Source organism: Epinephelus lanceolatus, chromosome 9 (genome assembly GCF_041903045.1).
Source record: "Epinephelus lanceolatus isolate andai-2023 chromosome 9, ASM4190304v1, whole genome shotgun sequence".
Lineage (NCBI taxonomy): Eukaryota > Metazoa > Chordata > Actinopteri > Perciformes > Serranidae > Epinephelus > Epinephelus lanceolatus.
The window spans coordinates 8,961,933-8,985,052 of record NC_135742.1 but is presented as its reverse complement, the minus strand read 5'-3'; the positions used below and the strand labels follow the sequence as shown (position 1 = coordinate 8,985,052).

At 43.2% G+C, this 23,120-nt stretch overlaps 1 protein-coding gene across 1 annotated transcript in view; it reads left to right on the top strand.

Annotated features, from left to right (window-relative positions):
* Positions 1-1,653: 1,653 nt before the first annotated feature.
* hs3st1l2 (heparan sulfate (glucosamine) 3-O-sulfotransferase 1-like 2) overlaps positions 1,654-23,120 on the top strand; it is a 44,249-nt gene continuing 22,782 nt past the window's right edge. The window contains exon 1 of the mRNA XM_033618963.2: positions 1,654-1,917. The gene's annotated coding sequence lies outside the window, so the exon portion shown is untranslated. The remainder of the gene's footprint in view (positions 1,918-23,120) is intronic.

The window sequence follows — 23,120 nt, the reverse complement described above, 5'->3', positions numbered from 1 at the left end:
TAAACAGAAACAGATGTCTTTGGTACTTGGACACCAGAGGGAGATATTTTGTGATCGAGGGACATCTGAGCGGCAGCAGGATAAATCCCCACATGGAGTCCAGACACTGGTGGTGGTGGTGGCTGCTGACTGCTGAAGCGCATGAGGCTGATGAATCTGTAAAGACTAGGCGGTGATGGGGAGGTAGAGGGCATGCACGATGGCAGCAAGAAAGAAAATGAAATCATTTTACAAGATTCCGTCCATTTTTGTCCATTTTCATCCGCTTATCCGAGGCCGGGTCACGGGGGCAGCAGGTCAAGCAAAGCACCCCAGACGTCCCTCTCCCCAGCAACACTTTCCAGCTCCTCCTGGGGGACCCCAAGGTGTTCCCAGGCCAGATGAGATATGTAATCCCTCCAGCATTTTCTAGGTCTGCTCCAGGGCCTCCTACCAGTGGGACATGCCCGGAACACCTCCAGCGGGAGGCGCCCAGGAGGATCCTGATCAGATGCCTGAACCACCTCAACTGACCCTTTTCCACGCAAAGAAGCAGCAGCTCTACTCTGAGCTCCCTCCGGATGGCTGAGCTCCTCACCCTATCTCTAGGGCTGTGGGCCCACCACCTGCAGGGACTGGCATCGGGGGCGGGGCCCCGGGCATGCTGATCCCCGGCGTGGCGGATTGGCTCTTCCTAGCATGAATATGGGAATAAATCTATTGTAATATTTAAAATTACAGAAGGATTAAGGCTTTTACCCTCCAATCTGTTGTTTTTACCTCTTTTGGGGAGTCTAAGCCACCAAGAGTTGAAGACTTTACTGCACTCACAAATTGTTCTCACTTACTTTAGGAAAATTAGGTGAAGGACTCAGCTCTGGACAGAGATGACCTGAGGATATGGAGATTTTTTGCAGTATTAATTGAAGTGGTTGCAAATTATTTGTTGATAGAAAGAATCTTGAAGGGCTTGACTGTGATCAGACAATAATAGTCATAAAAGTTACTTGTTTCGTTCATCAAGCTATTCATGCCACGATTCTCTAACACTCAACATCATGACATTTACCAAAAAACTTCATCCAACAGCCATTAATAAGCGGTTTGTCCCTGAGATGATTTGAAAAGTGAAAAGATTCCTTTCTCTCTGCACCAACAGCCTTGCTATTCAATTTAATGTCTTTGTAGAGTCAAAGGCAGGAAAAACATGGAAAGTGCAAAAAGATGACATATTTTCCACTGATACAGAGTCAAACAAAAAGCAACAGCTCACAGAGAGAGAGGCAGAGCAACCCATCAGAGATATTTGTGCTGTTTTGTGCCAGCTCTCTTTAACTTATTTATGATTCTGGGGACTTGCAACAGCAAAACTGAATGAATATGAGGAGGAAAGACAACAAAAGAGAAGGTTAAAAACCAAGAATCAGGCAGGAGGATCGGCTGGTGTCAAATGGGAGCAGAGAACAAGGGGGATTGGAAATGTTTTCGCTCCATGAGTCCTTCAAGGTGATCAGATGAAAGAAAAGAAAAGACCTGATGTAGGAGAGAAATAAAAAAAGACAAGAAGGAAAAAAAAGGGGGAGGTAGGAGGAGGAGGAGAGGGAGTGGGGTGTTTCCCTGAGGCGGAGATGTGTTTGTGTGTGAACTAATCTCTCTCTCCCTCACACACACACACACACACTCTCACACACTCCCTCCCTCTCTCCCAGTCACTCAGTCAGTTGCAACAACACGCTCACCGAGGTCGGCAGCACAAAGCAGAGCCGCTGTCTAACCAGCCTGCACACACTCTCACACATCACACACACACTCCTGATACACACGCTCAGACGCTCAACACACACCTCCTCAGCGACGCCCGGGGAGCTGAAGCAAAACTGACGAGAGGAAGGAAGGACAGAAGCAGAGAGAAGAGAAGAAGTAAAAACAATCAATCAGGTAAGAGCTCTTTTTTATCTCATTCATTCACTCACTGCGTATCTTCTTAGTGATAGCAGCCTGAATCTGAACAACCACCACACTCTGCATCACAGCCAATATTTATACAAAGTGCAACATTTGCTACGAGTAAATAAAAAAACTGTGCAAAGGTGTAAAGTCCCACTTCATGCTGTGCAGGGTGACTGTATGTGGACAGTATCAGTGGACAGAGTTAACCTCATCTACCCTCACTCTCTGGAAGTTTTCGCCCTCTCTTCTCTCAAGTCCATAAAATCCCATGCTTTTGGAGGCTTGTTTGTTCATGTATTACCTGCCAGAGAGTAAACTTTGAGCCGCTTGTGGTGCTTTTAAGTCACAAATGCTGACATGTGGGCAAAGTGGGGACATGTGAGGTTCATTCATCTGTGTGGACGAAGTTGAGGAGGACTTTTTTGTGTGTGTGCATCCAAGCATTCGCTGGGTGTGTTTTAAAATCAGAGTGGGATATGAGTGAAAGCAGAAGGAAAATGCTTAAGGAGGAATTTTTTAATAAGCTAACAAAAGAGTATCTCAAACATCACTTTTATGGAGTTGTGGGGACTCGTTCTAATCACACAAGAGCTCATGTTGATGACTTGTGTTTACCGAGGTTTAACACGAACACCCCTACTTATTTCTTCACTTTCGGTGGTGCCGAAATAAATTACTATTAATTATTAGAATAAATTACTTTGGCATCATAAAACCACTGCTTTAAAAATAAGGTAAACGTTTGGCTTATTATTTGCTGCTGGACTTGAAGTGCTTTTATTGCTGATGATTTAGGTATCAGCTTGTGGATTCTTGCATCTTTACTCTTAATTTAAACATTTGTTTAATTTATTTAAATTTCAATGACACATTTGGGAGATGTCAGTGACAAAGCTCTGTAGTGGCTGAAGTGATTGTGACTCTTGTCTGTAGGTGGCAAAGTGAAGTTGGATGACGTTATTGTAGAGCCACAAAGTCCACAGAGAGCAGCAAGGTCGAGCTGGCTGGACGGTCAACAGAACGCCAGACTCAAACACAAGTGACCGCGGTTTGTTTCCTGTTTCCTGCTAAAAGTCAACATTGGTTTCTTTTAATCCTGACCGCGATTGTTCCCTAACCATGTGGTTATTGTTGTAACCTTGACGCCCAATGCCTCCTGACCTTAACATGAACTGAAACAAGGATGGTTTTTATATCTTAAAGGTCCAGTGTGTAAGATTAAGGGAAGTTTAGTTAATTCTAGCAGTGAAGACTGCAGATTGCAACCAGCTGAAACTTGTCCCGGGTAGAATTCGAAGGAGGATTTTACCAGGAGCCAAAATACCCACAGAAGTCCTCTCCAAAACAAATGCACCCTGGATTCAAACCAGTAAAAACAAATCAGTTTCATGTTAAAAAAATCTGTTTTTGTGATGCTCTTATCAACAAGAGGCTACAGTGGTCGATGTGAAAACATGAAAAGCCCTATCTAGAGCCAGTGTTTGGTTTGCCCATTCTGGGCTACTGTAGAAACATGGGAGTGCAACATGGCCATCTCCATAGACGAGGACCTGCTCCCTGTGTAGGTATCAATGTCTTTTTCTAAGTGACAAAAACACAATAGTTCTTATTTTCAGATGATAACGTACCTTAAAATGACTCAAAGTTCTCTTGGTTTCACTGGTCACGAACACCATTCTCCTGGGAGAAAGTTGTTTGACTCATCCACTACCCCAACCTGCATCCTTACACGGACTTTCAGTCTTTATAGTACTTCCTTCTTTACTCTTGTCAGCACATTGGTCATGGGATCACATTCATACGAATTGAAGGTAGCCTCTTTATCAGCCTGATCCGCAGAGATCCTCCCCTCTGCACGTATGTCTGATTTTCCTTTTATTTTACTTTTTTATGGGCATGTGGACCCCAGCCAAAAATAGCATGCAGGTGAGAGTCTGGACTTCATAAAAAGGTAGTGACCAGATGCCAGATGGTAAGCGGCAGGCATCCAAGAGGAAGCTACAAAAATTGCAAGCACAGCACCGAAAGCAATGGAAAAAAAGCAAGGCGAAACACAAAGTGGAAAAGCGGCAATTGGCTTTGTTACCATGCTAAAGTATCGGCTTTTCCATTACAACAAGCGTAACATTCTTACAAAGTTTGCGATGCAGGTACAAGCTGAAGTCTGAATGTCAGGTTTACAAACAGTAACCGACACTTTCTGCATATTATGCCTTTAACCAAGTTATATTTAAGCCCAAATCTAGCCATTGGTTAGGCGTGATTGGAAACGGTTTTGGAAGGCACAGATAAATGATGTCGTCCTGATGATGTGGAGACAGATCAGCAAATGGTCATTAGAGGTCATGGACGAACAATGTATTTTGTTGTTTCATTTGAAGGACTTGCTGCAAAGACCAAAATATCTTGGTCTATCTTCCTTCTAATAATGTCAAACAAAGTACTGCATATTCTCATGTTGTCTTATTGTATCTACATGTCTGAGCTGAGCACCACCAGCTCCACTTATCATGGCGCTCCCACATGACTAATTGGTTAAGTGAGTCTGCACCACCAAGAAGACAATACCGACTCTGAAGCATCTGAAGAATTCAAACAGACTGTTCAAAAGACGAAACACCCGGAGCAGATCCAGGTCAGAGAGGCTGCGAAGGGACAAACCTGGTGTGTTTTGTGTTTTTGACCTTCACTGTGTTTACAAAGAGCTGATGTGAGCAGAGGAGGAGGAGAGACAGAGTGAGACAGAGGAGACGGAGAGAGTAAAAGGATGAATGGAGTCATTGTCTGGTCTGTGTGTGTGTGTGCTGAATGAGGGGGGCGTGTTTTGTGTGTCTCAAAAACAAACTGTGAGCCATTGGTGTCATGTGAGAGGTTAATGTTACACCATGATGTGGCGCGTCTTGTAAACAAAGGGTTCACGTTAAATAACTGTTACTCACTTATCACCCGATTAAATCAGTCTGTGATACTGTAACACAGAAACACACGGCTCCCTCTAAAAAAACATCTCCACAGGCAGTCACGTGTTTTACATTACCTTTTTTAATGAGTAGAAGAAGAATTGGATTAGATAGTAAGCATGAGCAGCGTCCGGCAAACTTTAGGTGACTTTAAAGGTCAGACTCAGAAACCCAACCCTAACACAAAATCCAAACAAAACCTCACAAAACGAAGAATCAAATAAATCGAGCACTTAGCACCAAATATGTTTAAAAAGTAAATAGATAAAAACAGAGAAAAACGATCTGCAGTATGGATCATTTAAAGTTTTTTAGATGTAGCTGAACAATTGACCTATGGCTAAGCCACGCCCCCCTCCACTCACTCGGACAAACTATCAACATGCAGTGACCGGCGCTATGGCAGGTGTCACAGTACACGGCATTTTGCAGGAGGCAACTGATGTTTTTTGGGGACATAACGATCAGATGTCATTGAGAAGAAACCAAAAGGGCCTAAACTACACATTGGAGGAATATATTCATCATTTTATTGTTGAGAAGGTCAATGAAAAGCTTAAATTACAAGCCAAAATTTACAGGTCACAGTGTACACTTGTGAACCGCATCTTGTTGCCGTCACCAACAAGTTACAGACAACAAGTTAAAGTGCCACTGAAGTTAAGGTTTTTGGCTCAGAATATGAGAAAAGGATAACGGCCTTTTTACCATCTTTACCAAGAGTGTCTCTCCGTTAGTTTGGCGCTACAGTATTTACACTGAATCATTCAGCTTAACGTTTGCCAACCTTTGTTATCTCTGAGATTACAGATAAGTTAATGAAGCTAAGCTCCAGAAGTTAACGTTAGCTTAACTAGAGCCCTTTGGACAACAGCTAACAATGATGTACGATCACCAAAGTACAAAACTAGAACAAAATAGGCTAATGAACTCCCAGCAAACAAGGTGACATGATGAACAACGCAGCTAGGAGCTAATGTTAGGCTAACTTTAGCTAACGTTAGCTAGAGATGTTAAAGATAACTTTATATTTCTTTCCAGCAAAGTGACAATATGTTGCCTCAAACACAATGTTGACTTACCTTAGAACAGATGTAGACATCATTGTTAATCTTATTCACGTTGAGTTGATGCTGTGGTCTAACGTTACCACACAACTTTATCCAAATAGGAGACACTTTTCTCTGTTGGGATGTGGTTTAAAGTGTAAAAAATACACCTCGTCGCCCAGCCTCTCAGGATACCTTGTGTCAGAGTTGCATGTACCCCATGCACACTGTTTGACCATTTTTAAACTTCAAATGTCCAAAAAAGCTCATAAAACCGAACAAAACTGACTTTCTGTAATGCATTTCAATGGACGTCCAGGCAGAGAATGTCCGAGTGTATGGGAATGGCTATACACACTGTAATTGGCTCATCGCGTTTGAGGGCGGGACTTAGCCATAGGTCAATTGCATTTCCATTCTTGAGGAACTGCTTCATAATGAATGCATAAGTCTCCTAGAAATTATGGTAATATACAATTAATTTACAACAGCAAGTACATTTTGAGGAAAAGGTAATGCAAGCCAATTTTCTATTGACATAATAATCAATGTACCTGGCAAGCAAGGGTGTAGCTTTGGTTTCAACACTGGGTGGGTTAAGGGTCCTCCGCCAGAAAGTTTTGAGCATCTAACACTTGAATTTCTTCATTCTAAAAGAAGAGGATATACAGTCAGGTCCATAATTATTTGGACAATGATACAGTTGTCGTCATTTTGGCTCTGTACACCACCACAATGGGTTTTAAATGAAACAATGAATACCTGCTTAAAGTGCAGACTCTCAGCTTTCATTTAAGGCTTTTTTCAAAAATGTAGTATGAACCGTGTAGGAATTACAACCATTTCTTCACACAGTCCCCCAACTTTAAGGGCTCATAAGTATTTGGACAAACTAACATAATCATCAATTAAACAGTCAGTTTTAATACTTGGTTGCAAATCCTTTACAGTCAATGACTGCCTGAAATGTTGGACACACAGGCATCATCAGATGCTGGGTTTCTTCCCTGGTGATGCTCTGCCAGCCCTTTACTGCAGCCGTCTGCACTTCCTGCTTGTGTTTTGGGTGTTTTGCCCTCAGTTTTGGCTTCAGCAAGAGAAACGCATGCTCAATTGGATTCAGGTCAGATGATATGACTTGACCATTGCAGAACATTCCACTTCTTTGCCTTAAAAATGTCTTTGGTTGCTTTTGCAATATGCTTCAGGTCAATGTCCATCTGCACTGTGAAGCATCGTCCAATGAGTTTTGAAGCATTTAGTTGAATCTGAGCAGGTAATGGTGCCCCAAACACTTCAGCTTTCATCCTGCTGCTCTTGTAAGCAAGACAAGACTTCACTAGAATAAATACAGAGGGTTTATCACAAGATGCAAACCATTGGTTAGCCTTAAAAATGGAAGGCCAGATTAGAGTTTGTCAAAAACCATCTAAAAAGCCTGTACAGTTGTGGAACAGCATACTATGGACAGATAAAACAAAGATCAACTACCAGAATGATGGGAAGACAAGAGAAGGCAGAAAGGAAGGAACTGCTCATGATCCAAAGCACACCACCTCATCAGTGAAGCATGGTGGAGGTACTGTTATGTCATGGCCATGTACGGCTGCCAGTGGAACTGGTTCTCTTGTATTTATTGATGATGTGACTGCTGACAAGAGCAGCAGGATGAAAGCTGAAGTGTTTGGGGCACCATTATCTGCTCAGATTCAACCAAATGCTTCAAAACTCATTGGACGATGCTTCAGAGTGCAGATGGACAATGACCTGAAGCATACTGCAAAAGCAACCAAAGACATTTTTAAGGCAAAGAAGTGGAATGTTCTGCAATGGCCAAGTCATATCTGAATCCAATTGAGCATGCGTTTCTCTTGCTGAAGCCAAAACTGAGGGCAAAACACCCAAAACACAAGCAGGAAGTGCAGACGGCTGCAGTAAAGGGCTGGCAGAGCATCACCAGGGAAGAAACCCAGCATCTGATGATGCCTGTGTGTCCAACACTTCAGGCAGTCATTGACTGTAAAGGATTTGCAACCAAGTATTAAAACTGACTATGTAATTGATGATTATGTTAGTTTGTCCAAATACTTATGAGCCCTTAAAGTCGGGGGACTGTGTGAAGAAATGGTTGTCATTCCTACACGGTTCATACTACATTTTTGAAAAAAGCCTTAAATGAAAGCTGAGAGTCTGCACTTTAAGCAGGTATTCATTGTTTCATTTAAAACCCATTGTGGTGGTGTACAGAGCCAAAATGACGACAACTGTATCATTGTCCAAATAATTATGGACCTGACTGTACATTATCCATCTATGAGGGAAAATTCAATTTGTTGTCATGTATACACAGACCCGAAATACACACACATGCACAAACAGGACCTATACATGGATTAAACGGAGGGATGTCAGAGTGCCCAGGAGGCAAACTAGCACCTCTCCAGCTACCAGCTTATGCTCTATACTTGGTCTGGATGGGGACTTGAGCCGGCGACCCTCCAGTTCCCAACCCAAGTCCCTTTGGACCGAGCCACTGCCGCCCCCTGGTACATTTTTATGCACAAATCTGTGTCTTTTTCTGCATCAATTTATGATGAAAATGGCTTTAATTTTGTCAAAATAAAAGTCCTTTTCATGTTTTTATTTGGGGGGGGGGGGGGGGGGGAACAAAGGCACATGTTCTAAATATTGAGCACCAATGTTAACATGTCAGAAAAATGTTCACTTATAACATAGTTTTTTAGCCAAGATAATCAATCTTGCAATACGCTATCCACCCGTAGTGACTACAGCATTATTTTCTTATTCGCCTTCTTATTTACATTTAACTGAAAACACAGTCATTCCCTAACCTTAACCAAAGTGCCCTTGTTGCTCAAACGTAACCACAGAAAGGAATCTGGATGTGAACCTAGAACTCTGGTGCCACAGTCCTGCATCCAACACGACCACCTCCCTGCGAATCCAGCGTGGTACATAAATGTAGTGTTTCACTAACCCAAAGAAACATCTCTTAACATAGTCCAGGCAGAGATTATGTTGTCACCACAATGTAATTATGGATGCAATTTAGTCATATTCATTCATTTTCTGCAGCTGTTATCCTGTTGGGGTTCGTGGGGGGCGCTGGAGCCTAAGGTTCACCCTGGACGGGTCACCAGACTATCACAGGGCTGACACACAGAGACAGACAACCATTCACACTCACATTCACACCTACAGACAATTTAGAGTCACGATTAACCTGCATGTCTTTGGACTGTGGGAGGAAGCCGGAGCACCTGGAGAAAACCCATGCTGACACAGGGAGAACATGCAAACTCCACACAGAGGGGGTCCAGAAATCCTCTTGCTGTGAGGCAACAATGCTAACCACTGCACCACCGTGCCGCTGTCAATTTAGTAATATACAATCGCAATTTCTAGGAGACAGGAATGACAGAAGTTAGATTAAGTATTTTGCAAAATCATTCAAACAGTCTCTGAGGTGTCGGTTTGACCAATACCCTTCTCAAAAACTATCCCAAAAAGAGGTAGAATCCTTAAAGGTCCAGTGTGTGAAATTTAGGGAGATATATTGGCATTAATTTAATATAATATTCACAACTATGTTTTCATTAGTTAATAACCTGAAAATAAGAATTGTTGCCTCTTTGTTACCTTAGAATGAGCTGTTTATTTCTCCATAGGGAGCAGGTCCTCTTTCACTGAGTCTGCCATGTTTCCACAGTAGCCAGAATGGACAAACGAAACACTGGCTCTAGATCAGGCCATTTGTATTTTTAGTGTCGACCACAGCAGCTCTCCGACATGCTTGGCAGATGGGACAAGTTTGAGTTGGTTGCAATCTGCAACCTCACTGCTATGTACCACTAAAATCTACACATTAGACCTTTAAACCTGCAATAACTGATTTCTTTGGTCACTTGGAGGCAGCTGAAAGAAGCTGCACTGATATGAGGAACTTGTTGGAAAGCAGTTGTTTACACATCCAGCAGTTACGGAGCAACTTCAGTATTCATTTGGAGTCGTGTTTCTGTCCACTTTAAGAAATGTAAGTCCTATATTCACTCTTCTTCAAGCTCCGTTTTTGGTCTCTACCAACACCTGAGCTCCTGACCCGCTGCCTGTTGCGGCTGCTAACAACGCTTTGGAAGCAGTGAGAGTGAACCAAACAGTAAAGTCATGGGATGGAATACAAAACCAATGAGCTAAATTTGCTATAAAGCTCTGGAGAGCTGCAGGGAACTGCAGAGTCTATAATTCTCCATGTGTTCATCACTACAAGCAACTCCTTTGTACAAGTAGTTATCTGATTTATTTTCAGCATAAAAACACAGATTAACTTGGTTGTGCTGCAGACATTAAGGCAGCTCAAACATGGGGAAGTAACTTTTTGAGGTGGAAATATACAGCAATTTCTTTTCCAGACGAAAAATGAAAATGCACAATAGTACAATTTGACATCACTGTTGGGTGCGGCAACACAAGCAGTAACTCAAAACTCAAAACCAGTAGGGGTCAGTAAGTAGCTTTGAATGTGTCAAAAGAAATCCAAGAGAGCGGCGCTTTAAGTGTCTCCAGACAGAAAATTAAACAATGCGGTATTTCTTACAACAAATATAAACTGTGAACTTGAGTTATGTTACACTTTGGGAGAGTTAAAGTGCTCCACAAAGCCCAAAACAAAAGAGGATCACAAACCGCCAAAGCAATTAAAACCGCAGACAGTAAACAAGTGAATCAATTACAAAGTGATTAGAACATAAAACACTGTCGATAAAATGCAGACAAGCAAAGCAGCAGCGATAAACATTTCACCTTAAAGTGATTTTATGGTTTTTCATGGCTTTTTTTTGGGGCTCCAAACTGTTTCCTGTTTACCTCCGAATTTAATCAGTTTAATTTCCTCCAAAACTGATTAAGATTACGCGCTTAGGATGCTTCGCTGCCGGAGCTTCACAGCCACAAATCCATGTTTAGACACAAGTCTAAATCTGCAGAAAGCTGCCGCCCCGGGGGCCATGCAGGAGGGAAGAATGGTAGGTTTTACAGAACGGTACTCGGATACATTTTTTGGTAGAAAGAGACAGTGAGGAAAAGTGTAGGGACGGAGAGGGAAATTAGACAGTGGCGAGGGAGAATTAGGGACAAATCGAGCAAAGTTCGATGGAAATCTGGTGAGACAGCGTGAGCAAGAGCAATTTGGATCAAAAGCAAAATGGATTTTTGGGTGAAAATTAGGAACATGGGGCGATTTGAGAGGGAGATAAGAGCCTGAGAGCGACACTGACAAAGACATTGTGTCAAATCTAGGGGTGGAGGTTTGACGTCTGTGTGTGTGTGTGTGTGTGTGTGTGTGTATGAGGGGGTCTCTGCCACCTTGGTAGCAAAGTACATTATGGCTGTTTGGGCACATTAAGGGGCATTAGCTGGAGGAGCAGCCCTGAATAATGCATGGCCTTTATTTATGAGCAGAGTGCATACGTCCTCTGAAGCGCACTGAACCAGGACACACACACACACACACACACACACACACACACGCACAGATAGTCCTCCCCTTTTCACTGACTGTCTAACACGCCCTCAAAATCACCAAATCTGGCAAACTGTGTATGTGTGTGTGTGTTTTTGTGTTTGTTTGGAGCTGAGTGTGTGACAGTATCTTTAAGACACCTCCAAATTCTGCCAAAATTAAAGGAGGCAGCAGACAGTCAGTGTGATCCTTTGAATGGTCCCGGGGTCTAACAGGGCAGCCAGTGAGCCCATTAACATCTCACACACACACTCATACACACACTCAACTCATGCAATACTACACGTACAAGAGAGTCATATTCAGACGACTTCCGACAATCAAAACTTTTAAGTGTCATTTTTACGATTGGCTCCTCTCAGTGCTTTATTACTGCGTGCTAAATTTTCCATCCTCATCCGTTACTGAACAGTTTAGCTCCAGCATGAGATATCGTTTGACGTCTTCTCTCACGGACATTAGTGCAGGCACGGAAGGGAAAGTCACATCATCAGCGGGGTTTTTTTCTTTAACAACGTAAAGGTGATTTAAAGGTGGATCGGAGGAGGCTCTACATTTATATTTCTAACAGATTTGTAACTTTAAATCTACTTTTTATTGATCAAAATGCACAAATATGAACTTTATCTGAAACATTTTAATACATTTTGTTGGCAGCTGTAGAGGTTCTTTAGGTTTAATGTCCAAATCAGTTGTTTTGTATGTTTTAGTTAATTAACTGCAAATAATTTACTGCTGACTGATAGCAGGTGACAGAGTTTCTGCTTCCTGTGGGAGCTCGTTCTCATTCTGAACTCGTCAAATACTGTCGCTTTGTCAATGATTTCGGACAGCAACACCAAAAGCCACCTTTGGCGACGGTATGACACACTGCCGGGTGGCGTCAGTTTGAAACACTGCAGGTAACAATGTAATTTAAGGACCTGGAAAGTCTCTATAGGGCAGGTGGGATGGGTGGATGGGTCTAACAAACCCCAGACTTTCACCGATGTAGAGCCAAACCATGACACTTTTTTCTAAACCTAACGACATGCTTTTGTTGTACAAGGAAATAAACGTAAAATATGGGGTGTTTTACTAACATTGTAGGTTTATTTTGACTGTATGCATCTAATGAACAGAAACTGTACATTTCCTGTGAAAACAGAAGGTTATTTAGAGGAGACACAATGCATTTAACATGGTTAAACTGACATGCCGTCCCTGAATGTTATTGACAAAGACAGGAGTATACCTAGCATGTAATATGTCGGCGTGAGCAGCCCTGAAAAAGTGCAGATATTTGATGCAATGGGATGAGAAGGTGCCGTCTGCAGCCCATGATTTTAACTCACAACAGTGTGGTTTGATGGTAAAATCAACTTACAGATATACTTAAAAATTTGCTTGTAAACTGTAATCTACCACTGTGGGCAATATGCTGTTCCAAAAAATGTGTGTTTGTTGGTTCATTCAGGTGTTTGTGTGAGATGGCAACACCTGAGATTTGTAAATAGGACACTGAAAATGATCACATATAAGAGCACTGTCGTTAAAATATAAAATCTGTAAGACAGATAGTTAAGCAACATGAACTTTTTAGAGAGCATAATTTGAAATTGGTCATCTCTTGTGTTTATAGGTTGTAGCTTGGCCAGCATTACAAAAATGCAATGAGATTTCCATATAGTCCTCTCTCAAAGTTGCATTATCGCAACTGAATGTTATTTGAAAGGTCCAGTGTGTAGGATTTAAGGCGCTGACACACCAAGCCCACGATCGGCCGTCAACCAAAGTCGGGCCGTTGGTGAGCGTCTGTCGCCCTAGTTTTTGCGGTGTGTCCTGCACCGTCAGCACTTTTCAGCCGATTGAGCGTGTTGAATCTGCGGCGGAGCTTATCAGTGAGAGAGTACACTCTGATTGGCTGTTCAGGTTTTATTTCCTTGCCCCTGTAGCGAGTGAATCTGCCTGTAGTGAAACCAGGGCTAACCGGTGCTTCCTCCTCAGGCTCCACTTCACTCAGCTGCCCGACAGACCCGCTGCTTCTTCCCTTTTTAACCTGAATAATAAACCGGAGCTAGCTGGGAGCAGCTAGTCTGTGCAGTGTGTTCAAATGCAACTGACACAGGGCGACGTAGACGACGCAACAGTTGGCTTTCGTCGCCGCTAGTTCTTTGATGTCGGTTTGGTGTGTCCGCACCTTTAGAGAGATTTATTGGCAGAAATGGAATGTCATAAATAAAGTTTGTTTTCCGTAGTGTGTAATCACCTGAAAATAAGAATTGCTGTCTTTGTGTTACCTTATACTGAGACGTTTATATCTACATGGGGAGCAGGTCCTCGTCTACAGAGATCGCCATGTTGCACCGCCATGTTTCTACAGTAGCCCAGAACAGACAAACCAAACACTGGCCACCGTAGTTAGTGGCCCCTCCGCGACAAGCAGTGTTGGAAAACACTAATTATTGCTTTATACAGTGTTTTTACCAGTTTAAATCACAGAGTCTGTTTGTTTTGGAGAGGAAGAGACCTCTGTGGATAATCCGAGTCCCGCTCAAAACCCGCCGAGCATCTGGATCTTAAGTTATCATTGAAAAAAGGTGAGCAAACATTAGCAGGTGCTGGGCTAGCACCTGCTGAACAGCGTTGACAAAAGAAAACACAACTGATTTTTAACGTGAAGCTGCTTTAGTCTGTGTTTTTACCGGTTTAAATCACCAGATCTGGTTGTTTTGGAGATGAAGAGACCTCAGTGGATAATTCAGCTCCCAGTTAAAACCTCCTGAACGATGAACACAATGAATCCTAACCAGAAGTTCACGCGTGACACATGGAAGTATCAGCTCGTTGCAATCTGCAGTTCTCACTGCTAGATGGCACTAAATCCTGCACACTGTTCCTTTATTAGTTAAAATAAAAGTAGACTGAATGTTGAGCTTTACTTCCTTCAAACCGAACACCCTAAAAAGATGATTTCTAAGTAATTTTCTATCTAAAGTTAGTTTCAATCTTCTTCAGGCTGATTCTCATAGTGCACTTCCAGCTGAACTGGAACAAAGGCTGCCTGAAAGTCTGGTTCCTTTAAAGTCTTTAACGGCAGTCTTATTTAAGGATCTAGTGGTGCTTAAAGAGCTGGAGGGAGGCCATGCACTCAGGAGGTCAGTGTTAACTGTGTTTGTAAAACCTTGGGGTAGGAGTTCATCAGCCTGGCAGCCGCCTGCTCTGTCAGGGTGAAGGTTCACAGTGACTCCGGCTTAGCAGGGAAACACACACACACATGTACAACGTCGAGGCCGTCACACCTCAGCAGCTCTGAGGTGACAAGAACTCCTGGTGGATGGCAGATGGAGAGAGACAGCACGACGACACAATTGTAATTTGTGTGATTATGGCTCCACCCTGTTTTCTGGCCGAGACCTGCAGGCATGGACCTGACAGCCAAACCCCGGTGAGAATGAGAAAATCTTATATTATGTCTTAAACCCAAGTCTTAGAGGAGTACTCTGCTGAAAATCAAACGTCACCTCCTATATCAGCATGGGGGGATGGAAGTTGTAGTCAAGTTGGATTCACAGCAAATACAACAGATTAAAAAATGCTGATCCAGAGGGGATGGGTTCTGACAGCTTAGTTACGAGGGTGATACTCAAAAGCAGTGCTGGAAGAAGTGTTAATGTCCTTTACTGAAGTAAAAACACTAAAACCACACTGGAGAAATAATCCACCATGGGTTTTTTCTTCAACAACTAATGCACATGGTTAAGTCAATTCAATTTTCAATTTTATTTATAAAGCCCAATATCACAAATCACAATTTGCCTCACAGGGCTTTACAGCATACGACATCCCTCTGTCCTTAAGACCCTCACAGCGGATAAGGAAAAACTCCCCAAAAAAAACCCCTTTAACGGGGAAAAAAAAACGGTAGAAACCTCAGGAAGAGCAACTGAGGAGGGATCCCTCTTCCAGGACGGACAGACGTGCAATAGATGTCGTACAGAACAGATCAGCATAATAAATTAACAGTAATCCATATGACACAATGAGACAGAGAGAGAGAGAGAGAGAGAGAGAGAGAGAGAGATGCAGGTATTAACAGTAGCTTACAACAACATTAATGAAAGTAATAATATTATAGTTATAGTTCTGGCTACTGTGGTACAATATGTTGAAAGTATGTATTAGTATCAGACAGTATACTTGTGTGACAATAGTCATATGTGTATAATAACAGTAGAAGTATGACTAATGACTAATGATGGCAGCAGCAGCAGGAGGCATCTGGCAGGACCACGGCAGCAGCACAACCACACACGTCACACTGTCCAGGCACCGCTGCGGTATGAGTTATTCTGAGAGACAGTGGAGCACAAAGGCTCCGGAGAAGAAGCCGAGTTAGTGACATCCAGAATGGCCGAGTTAGCAAGATGCAGTAATAGGATGAGAGTGAGAGAGAGAGAGAGAGAGAGAGAGAGAGAGAGAGAGAGAGAGAGAGAGAGAGAGAGAGGGAGAGAGAGGGAGCCCAGTGTATTATAGGGGGGTCCTCCGGCAGACTAGGCCTAAGTCAGCCTAACTAGGGGCTGGTACAGGGCAAGCCTGAGCCAGCCCTAACTATAAGCTTTATCAAAGAGGAAAGTCTTAAGTCTAGTCTTAAATGTGGAGACGGTGTCTGCCTCCCGGACCGTAACAGGAAGATGATTCCACAGGAGAGGAGCCTGATAGCTGAAGGCTCTGGCTCCTGATCTGCTTTTGGAGACTTTAGGGACCACGAGTAACCCTGCGTTCTCAGAGCGAAAAGTAAGAAAACAGTACAATATTTACCTCTGAGAGGTAGTAGAGTAGAAGTATAAAGTTACATAAAAGGAAAATACTCAGGTACAAGTACCTAAAACTTGTACCTAAGTACAGGCACATGTACTTGGTTACATTCCACCATCAATCCCTTTGAACTAGGACCTTGAGAGAGTGGTTACAAGTCAAAACAACCGTGATGCAGGCCCATAACTCAAAAGCACTGCGACCACTATGACACCTCTTGTCAGAGGTTTATCGCAGCTTATAGTGTTCAGTGGCTTGTTTGCCTACACTATGTATTAATAACGTGATACTGCATTAATCCCCATCGGGAATTTTCCTTTTACTTGCCCTCCTCTGCACAGAGCTCAGAGGTCAGTGACAGAGAGTGGTTCAGTGTCTAGCTCAAGGGCACAACAGCAGGATTAGATTTTCTGTCAGCACACTGGGCTCGAGCCAACGTTTTCAGGCTGAGGGATGATCTTCCCCCTCACTATGGACGGGAACACCACCACCTGAGTAGAATACTGATATAGAGGAAATGAGTGTAAGTCGTGTACTACATAATGTCATAACATTCTAAAATGTGTATGTTTTAAGGGAGTGGAGAGGTTTGCTGATTTTATGATGTGATGCTTGATTCACTATTTCCCTGTACAAGTATATGTCCGCTAAAATGTCCAACCTTGAATATACTGACTTGTATCTGTGCAAAGTTTGTCAATTCCACTACTAACGGGGGCTATGTCTGTGCACTTCCCTGAAATCTGAGATTCAACGTACGCTGGACAAGCTAGATTAGGTACGTCACTAACTCAGAAGCCAGTCACTGTCTTATACGGGAACACATATGGACAGAGGAACAGACTGCGACACAACACCGGCAAGAAACCTGAAACCTCCCATGCAGAGCAGACTTATCAGTACAGAGAGCAGAGTTAGCATTAGCATCGTGAACAGTGTGCAGTTTTTGGATGCAAACCAGACCCTAAAGCTTCCATTTACTATCTACCGAAAGACCCCATTAAAGCAGGTATTATTGTGTGTTTCACAACCATTAACGTTGTATGAACCACTGCCAGTTAGCCTACAAACTAACTAACAACGTGAACAAATAAAAGCAGCACTCTCTCAGACCTGCACGACAGAATAGGTCATGAACAGCCACAAAACGACATATATTACCATCCTAAATACAGCAGTTTTAAACACATCCTTCATGTCATGAAACTGTCGTAGTTACGCTCATAAACTATGTGGTTACGTATTAAAAAGATATCATGGTTTGGCACACAACACGTCACATTTGTCGCTAGTGTAGCATGCTACCCATCCTAGCATATTACGCTACATTGTTTAAAAGAAGTCAACCTTGACTTAAGGACATGAACACCGCTGGGTCAAAGTCCTGTGTTTGTTTGACCCATCCACCACAAATCCCACCCACCTTATAGGGGCTTCTTTGAAATTTGTACAGCATAGCACGGTCGTTTTTATGCTTCATCATGTCTCATCTGCTCCTGTTATAATTACTATGGCCACTGGCTTGCAATAAACATACATATGGGTCGTTATAAGCGGCTTTCACAGTCGACCTATGTGGCTGTGTCTTTGGTGAGAGCGGGCTAAAGTAAAGATTTTACACTTGCTATTCTACGTCTGCTAGTTGCCAGTTTTGGTGCACGACAGGCCTCTCATATAAGTCTGGGTTTGACTGAGGCTCAAACATGTGTGGCTGAATCTGTGTTCCCTCCGATGCTAATGCCGAAACACACCAAGCAGCAGCGAAGTGCAGCTCGCCACAATACTACATAATTCTGCAGCTGGGAGGTGTGTTAATGTGATTCAGGCGTGAAGAATTTCTTCCTGATTGGCTGCGGGTATTCTCTGTAAACTATCCCCAGCTTTTAGTTTGGCCCCACTTCACTGCAGAATCAAACGGCCACAGCTCAGAGCGCCCACCGCAGCTTAGCTGTTGCTTGCCAGCTTGCCGCAGGCCGCACTTTGCCGCTGCTTGGTTTGTTTTTGGCGTAAAGCTAGCCACCTTGATGTGTACTGCTCTGTCACCGTTCAACTCAGCGTAAGCAGTGCTGAAGAAGGTGGAAAGCAAAACCTAATGCAAGCAGCGGTTGTGGGCTGTGCATTTTAATCAGATTTAATCAGATTCCTTTATGTTTTTGGGTGGTTTGCGGATGCTTTTCTACACTCTGAAATAAAAATGAAACACAAAATCTCTCTCTTTGTCATTTTGGCCACAGCAGAGGTCAAATTCGAACAAATTTAATAAGTAGCAGCCTTCATATTCTCATATCAGTTGAACCCTTGTCCCATCCTACTGGCAGTCTGCACCTCCAACGCCCTGGTGTCCTGTCAATTAAAATCAATCAACCCAATCTCTCATATCGACCCGCTTTGTACAGTAACAAAGTCATTAGACACGAATCCTGGCCCGCTCCCAAAATTTAAGAAGAAAAAAAATCAAAGCGAGGTCATGGAGGGCAAACAGAAAGACCCCAGAGGGAGGAGCAGAGCTTTAGATTTGCGGGGTGACCTTGATGGATTCCAGACAGTAGGAGGGAGCTCAAATCGCAAGCTGGGTGGCAGTATGTATGTGTGTGTGAGTGTGTGTGTGTGTGTATGAGGTTAGTGATGGCTCTCATTAATTCCCCATCGCAGAGACGGCCTGAGGACTGTGTGTGTGTGTGTTGTGGTGTGACAGGGAGGAAGGAGGTGGTGTGTGGGGGTTAAGTACGAAGGCAATAAAGCCATTTAAGAGTCATAAAGTGCTTGGTCAATCAAAACCGCCCCCTGCTAGGCACCTCATGTTCTCCGCTGTGTGCATGTGTGTGTGTGTGTGTATGCAAGAAAAAGAGCGACAGCGTACATGGACATGTTTCTGTGTATGTGGGGGAATGAGTTTGTGCATCCATGTGTGTGTCGGTGTGTCATTTGTGTGTGCGCTAAGGGGCTGAGCGAGCCAGTCTGGAGAGTCAGTGGGATACTGAGCTCAAAGAGGGAAAGGAAGGCAGAACAAAAGAAAGGATGCACCACCAGTGGAGCTCTGTGAAAGTAGCCACGGAGCGGATGCAGTTATTAGAGTGTAATTTGTCCGTCTACATTGCAATGTGTTTGTGCGTGTAAATACATGTGCATGCATTTGCACCTTCGTCTCTGCCTGTGACTAATTTGGAGCTACTGCAGGGCTCAGTCTATTATGTGCATCTTGTTCAGCAGAAACATTTTCTGCAAGAGTTTAAACTGTCAGTTTAAAGAATCTATAGTGGCGTGCGAGTTACACTTTGCAAACAGCACTTAATCACACTGTGTTGTCCGCTCGCCAACGTCCTAATGATCCACAGAAACAAAGGGGAACTTTCTTCCCTCATCAGTTTATTTTCTTCCTTTTAACACACTTTAATGGCCTCATTTGAAAAATACATGACTGTTTGTCAGACTATTAGATACAAATACAGACAGAGCTTTCTGTCTGTACCTTGTGTTCTTTTTCTCCCTCTTTGAGTTTTCTGTGAGCTTATACTGTACATATACGGAGTAGTGCCACACAGATCATGGGGCAGTGTAGCGTAACTGACGTTTTGCTAAGCCCCGCCTCTTTATGATGGTCCGACAAGTTGTCAGAGTAAGCATGGAGCCCACACTGTAACTAACTGCACTCCCTGAAGAAATATTATCATATTTTTGGACAAATGAAAGAGTGATTCCAGAGAGAAGCAGACAGAGGGGTCTACAAGCAAAAAGTACAAAGCAAAAGTTCAAATACCAGCCTCCTCTGATGATTCAGGACTCACTCATTGCTGTTTTTCTATTTTAATCTTAAAGCTCAAGAGGAGAAGTTTGACATGAGCGCACTGACATGCAGCTGGCTGACAGCTGCTGCAGAGTTTACCTCACCTGCTTCAGCATCAACATTTTAACTTGGGAGGCAAAAGGCTGAGCAATGACACCATCAGTACTCTGACATGTTATTTAACTCGTTTTCACTGCCTCACATGGAAGTTACTTCTGCTGCAGTCAAGCAAAATGTGAACCCAGCCTTGTTATATTTCAGTTCATCAACTCTTGTGTGGATAAATACACAGTATAACTCATCAGAACTACAGATACTCTGACTCAAGTCAGACCTGAGTCACACATTTTATAACTTCAGACCTGACAAAAACTTAAACTTTGACGCCAATGATTCGTGACTTCACTTGGACTTACTCGGATACTTTCCACCAGGCCCAACGATTAAATTTTTTTTTTTTTTTTAAATAAGATGAGTGAAATATAAAACAGAAACTAATTCAGCTAACTAGATGTAAACTGTGGCTATAAATCTGCCATTGGGACGCAGGAATCGGCTGGCATTCTCCCCTTCGCTGTGACAAAACAGCAAGGCATCACACGTGATGAAGAGCACATTATGACTTGTTAAGGACTTGAAACTCAACATTTAGTACTTGGGACTTGAGTGCAACGACTTTAGAGTTGTGACTTATTAAACAAGACAAGACTGCCAGCAACTTTTAAGGTGGAACGTTAACTTGTAATGTTACTCAGTGCACAAGCTGACGACGTGAACTCATCAACACAGCTTAAATATTCCATGTACTACATGTTGTTCTGAAAATGTCACGTGCAGCCTCATTCTGTGGACGATAAACCAGGTGCAGACTTCCATCTGTGTCACCGATACTGAGGTAATACAGTGAGTGCTAGATGGAGCATTGAGTGACAACAACCCCGCCCACATTTAAGAATACTGATTGCGGTGGAGACGCTAGGGTCTAGGTACCATGTCTGAAGGGTTCCAAAGGTACCATATCAAAAGTGTTTGGTGAAAACCGGGTTTTAGACTATCATGTTTTTTATTAAAAAAAGATCTCGAGTACTGCAGCTTTAAAAAAGCCCAAACATGCCTGCTAGCCAGGGTATCTGTCTCTCTGTGTGTCTGTGTTTACTTTAGGGCTGAGCAGTCGAGACACCAATCAGACTAATCGCCCATTTTGGCCAACAAAGCCACCAGCAGCGGCTTTGGTTTATTACTGTCGCCGTAGGGCACCGTTTGGCCGTTAACACCACACCAACTGTGGCATCATCTGCAACCACCACCGCCAACACCCTCCCTCATCCCCTGATTCTCTCACTCTCTTCCTTTCTTTTTCCACCCCTCCACTCATCCTCCTCGCTTTAATAATCCTCAGTCCCTGGAGTCGACTGCCCAGGTGAGAGTAACAATCGTTGCCATGGTAAGGATAGCAGCAGGAGCCCAAACACACCTGATGGTGCTGGTACATCAATTCTTTCTCTTCATCTGTCACTCACTTTCCACTCGTCTTCCTCCAACACTCAAATCCTCGTCTTTTTACATAAACACCATCTGCTTTTTTTCTCTCCTTCACTCTCTGTTTTGTTTTCTGTCCAGCATGTAACCCAGAAAAGCCACAGTTCAGGACCCAGATAATATTTGGGCTCGCTGGCCCGTGATGATATTGACCAGACACAACTTGCCCGCCCCCATCTGTCAGCTTGCCCTCGTTCCAGACGCCCATATGTACACAAATATGACACTCAAAACGTACAACAAACAACACTGAATTCACCCCACACAACAAGTCCATGGTGTCTGCTGCCCCAGAGTCGCTGACCTCGCCGATGTGCCAAGAGGGATGCACCCAAATCCTCCCATCCCTCACCCCCCAAAATATCACACACACACACACACAATGGTCCTGCACCCCTCGAGTGCCCCGTCACTCAGTGACAGTCGGGTTAAATCCACTCTGACGGGTCAGGCTCCTCTCACTGTCAGGCCAAGCTGTCGGGGCCACTGTCACTGTGAGAGAGACCACATATGTTAAGTCTGCACGTGTGTGTGCATGTGCGTGTGTGTGTGTGTGTGTGTGTGAGCATATAAACAAGGATATTGGCAGCAGGGAGGGACAGGGGTGTGAATTAAGCACAGTGTGTGTGGTCTGTGAAGCTGCAGTAATTAAAATGATGTGTTTCCCCTCAAAAGGAGCAACCATCGAAAAATCATCCCCACAGTTTTAAATATATAATACACATTCTTGTTTTATATTTCTTGTCAGAACTTGACAACTTCAGTGAACTTTGCTGCAGGGTTAGATTATGGAACACATTTTTAGCTTTTGTTGTTGATAACTCCGCGTATAAATTAATTTGTCTGGACTCTTCGCTTCAAGAAAAACTTGTTAAGCCACAAAAATTACAACCATTTACAAAACATCACTTTTTCACCACTCCTCCTACACATTTTATCCAGTTCTCAAAAAATCTGCAGCGTCAAATTCATGACCTTGCAGAAAATGTTTTATAGATATTGTCTTACTTTAATTGGTTGCCAGATTCTGGTATGTGTGGCCTATTTCACATGAACTTCAATAACTCTTGTTTGGAAGACGTTTGGGAGGTGCACCAGTCAACTCCAGGTAATTTGATTTTGCCTATCTGTGGCACTGCAGCAAAATTTAAAACAGCCAGTCAGTGGTCACTAGAGCTGGGTATCGGTACATAAAATAACTGAAATAACGTAGTTCAGTAATTTTGTTTAACCCATATTTAACCAAGTAAGTATATTGAGGATCAGCGATCTCTTTAACAAGGGAGACCTGGCCAAAACAGCAGCACACACACAGTTCCTCTGAAAACTGAGACTTTTCGCACATGTGCAATAAGGTTCCAGTCACTAGGCATGTGCAAGAAAGTCGACCATCTCAACAACAATGGCGGACTCCCGAGCTCTGTTTGTGCTGCTCAACCTGTTGAATTTATAAACGCTTCTCCAGCAAAGTGTAGATTTACTGTGGTAACTCCACATTGTCATCCGTCCAGACACGTTTGTGC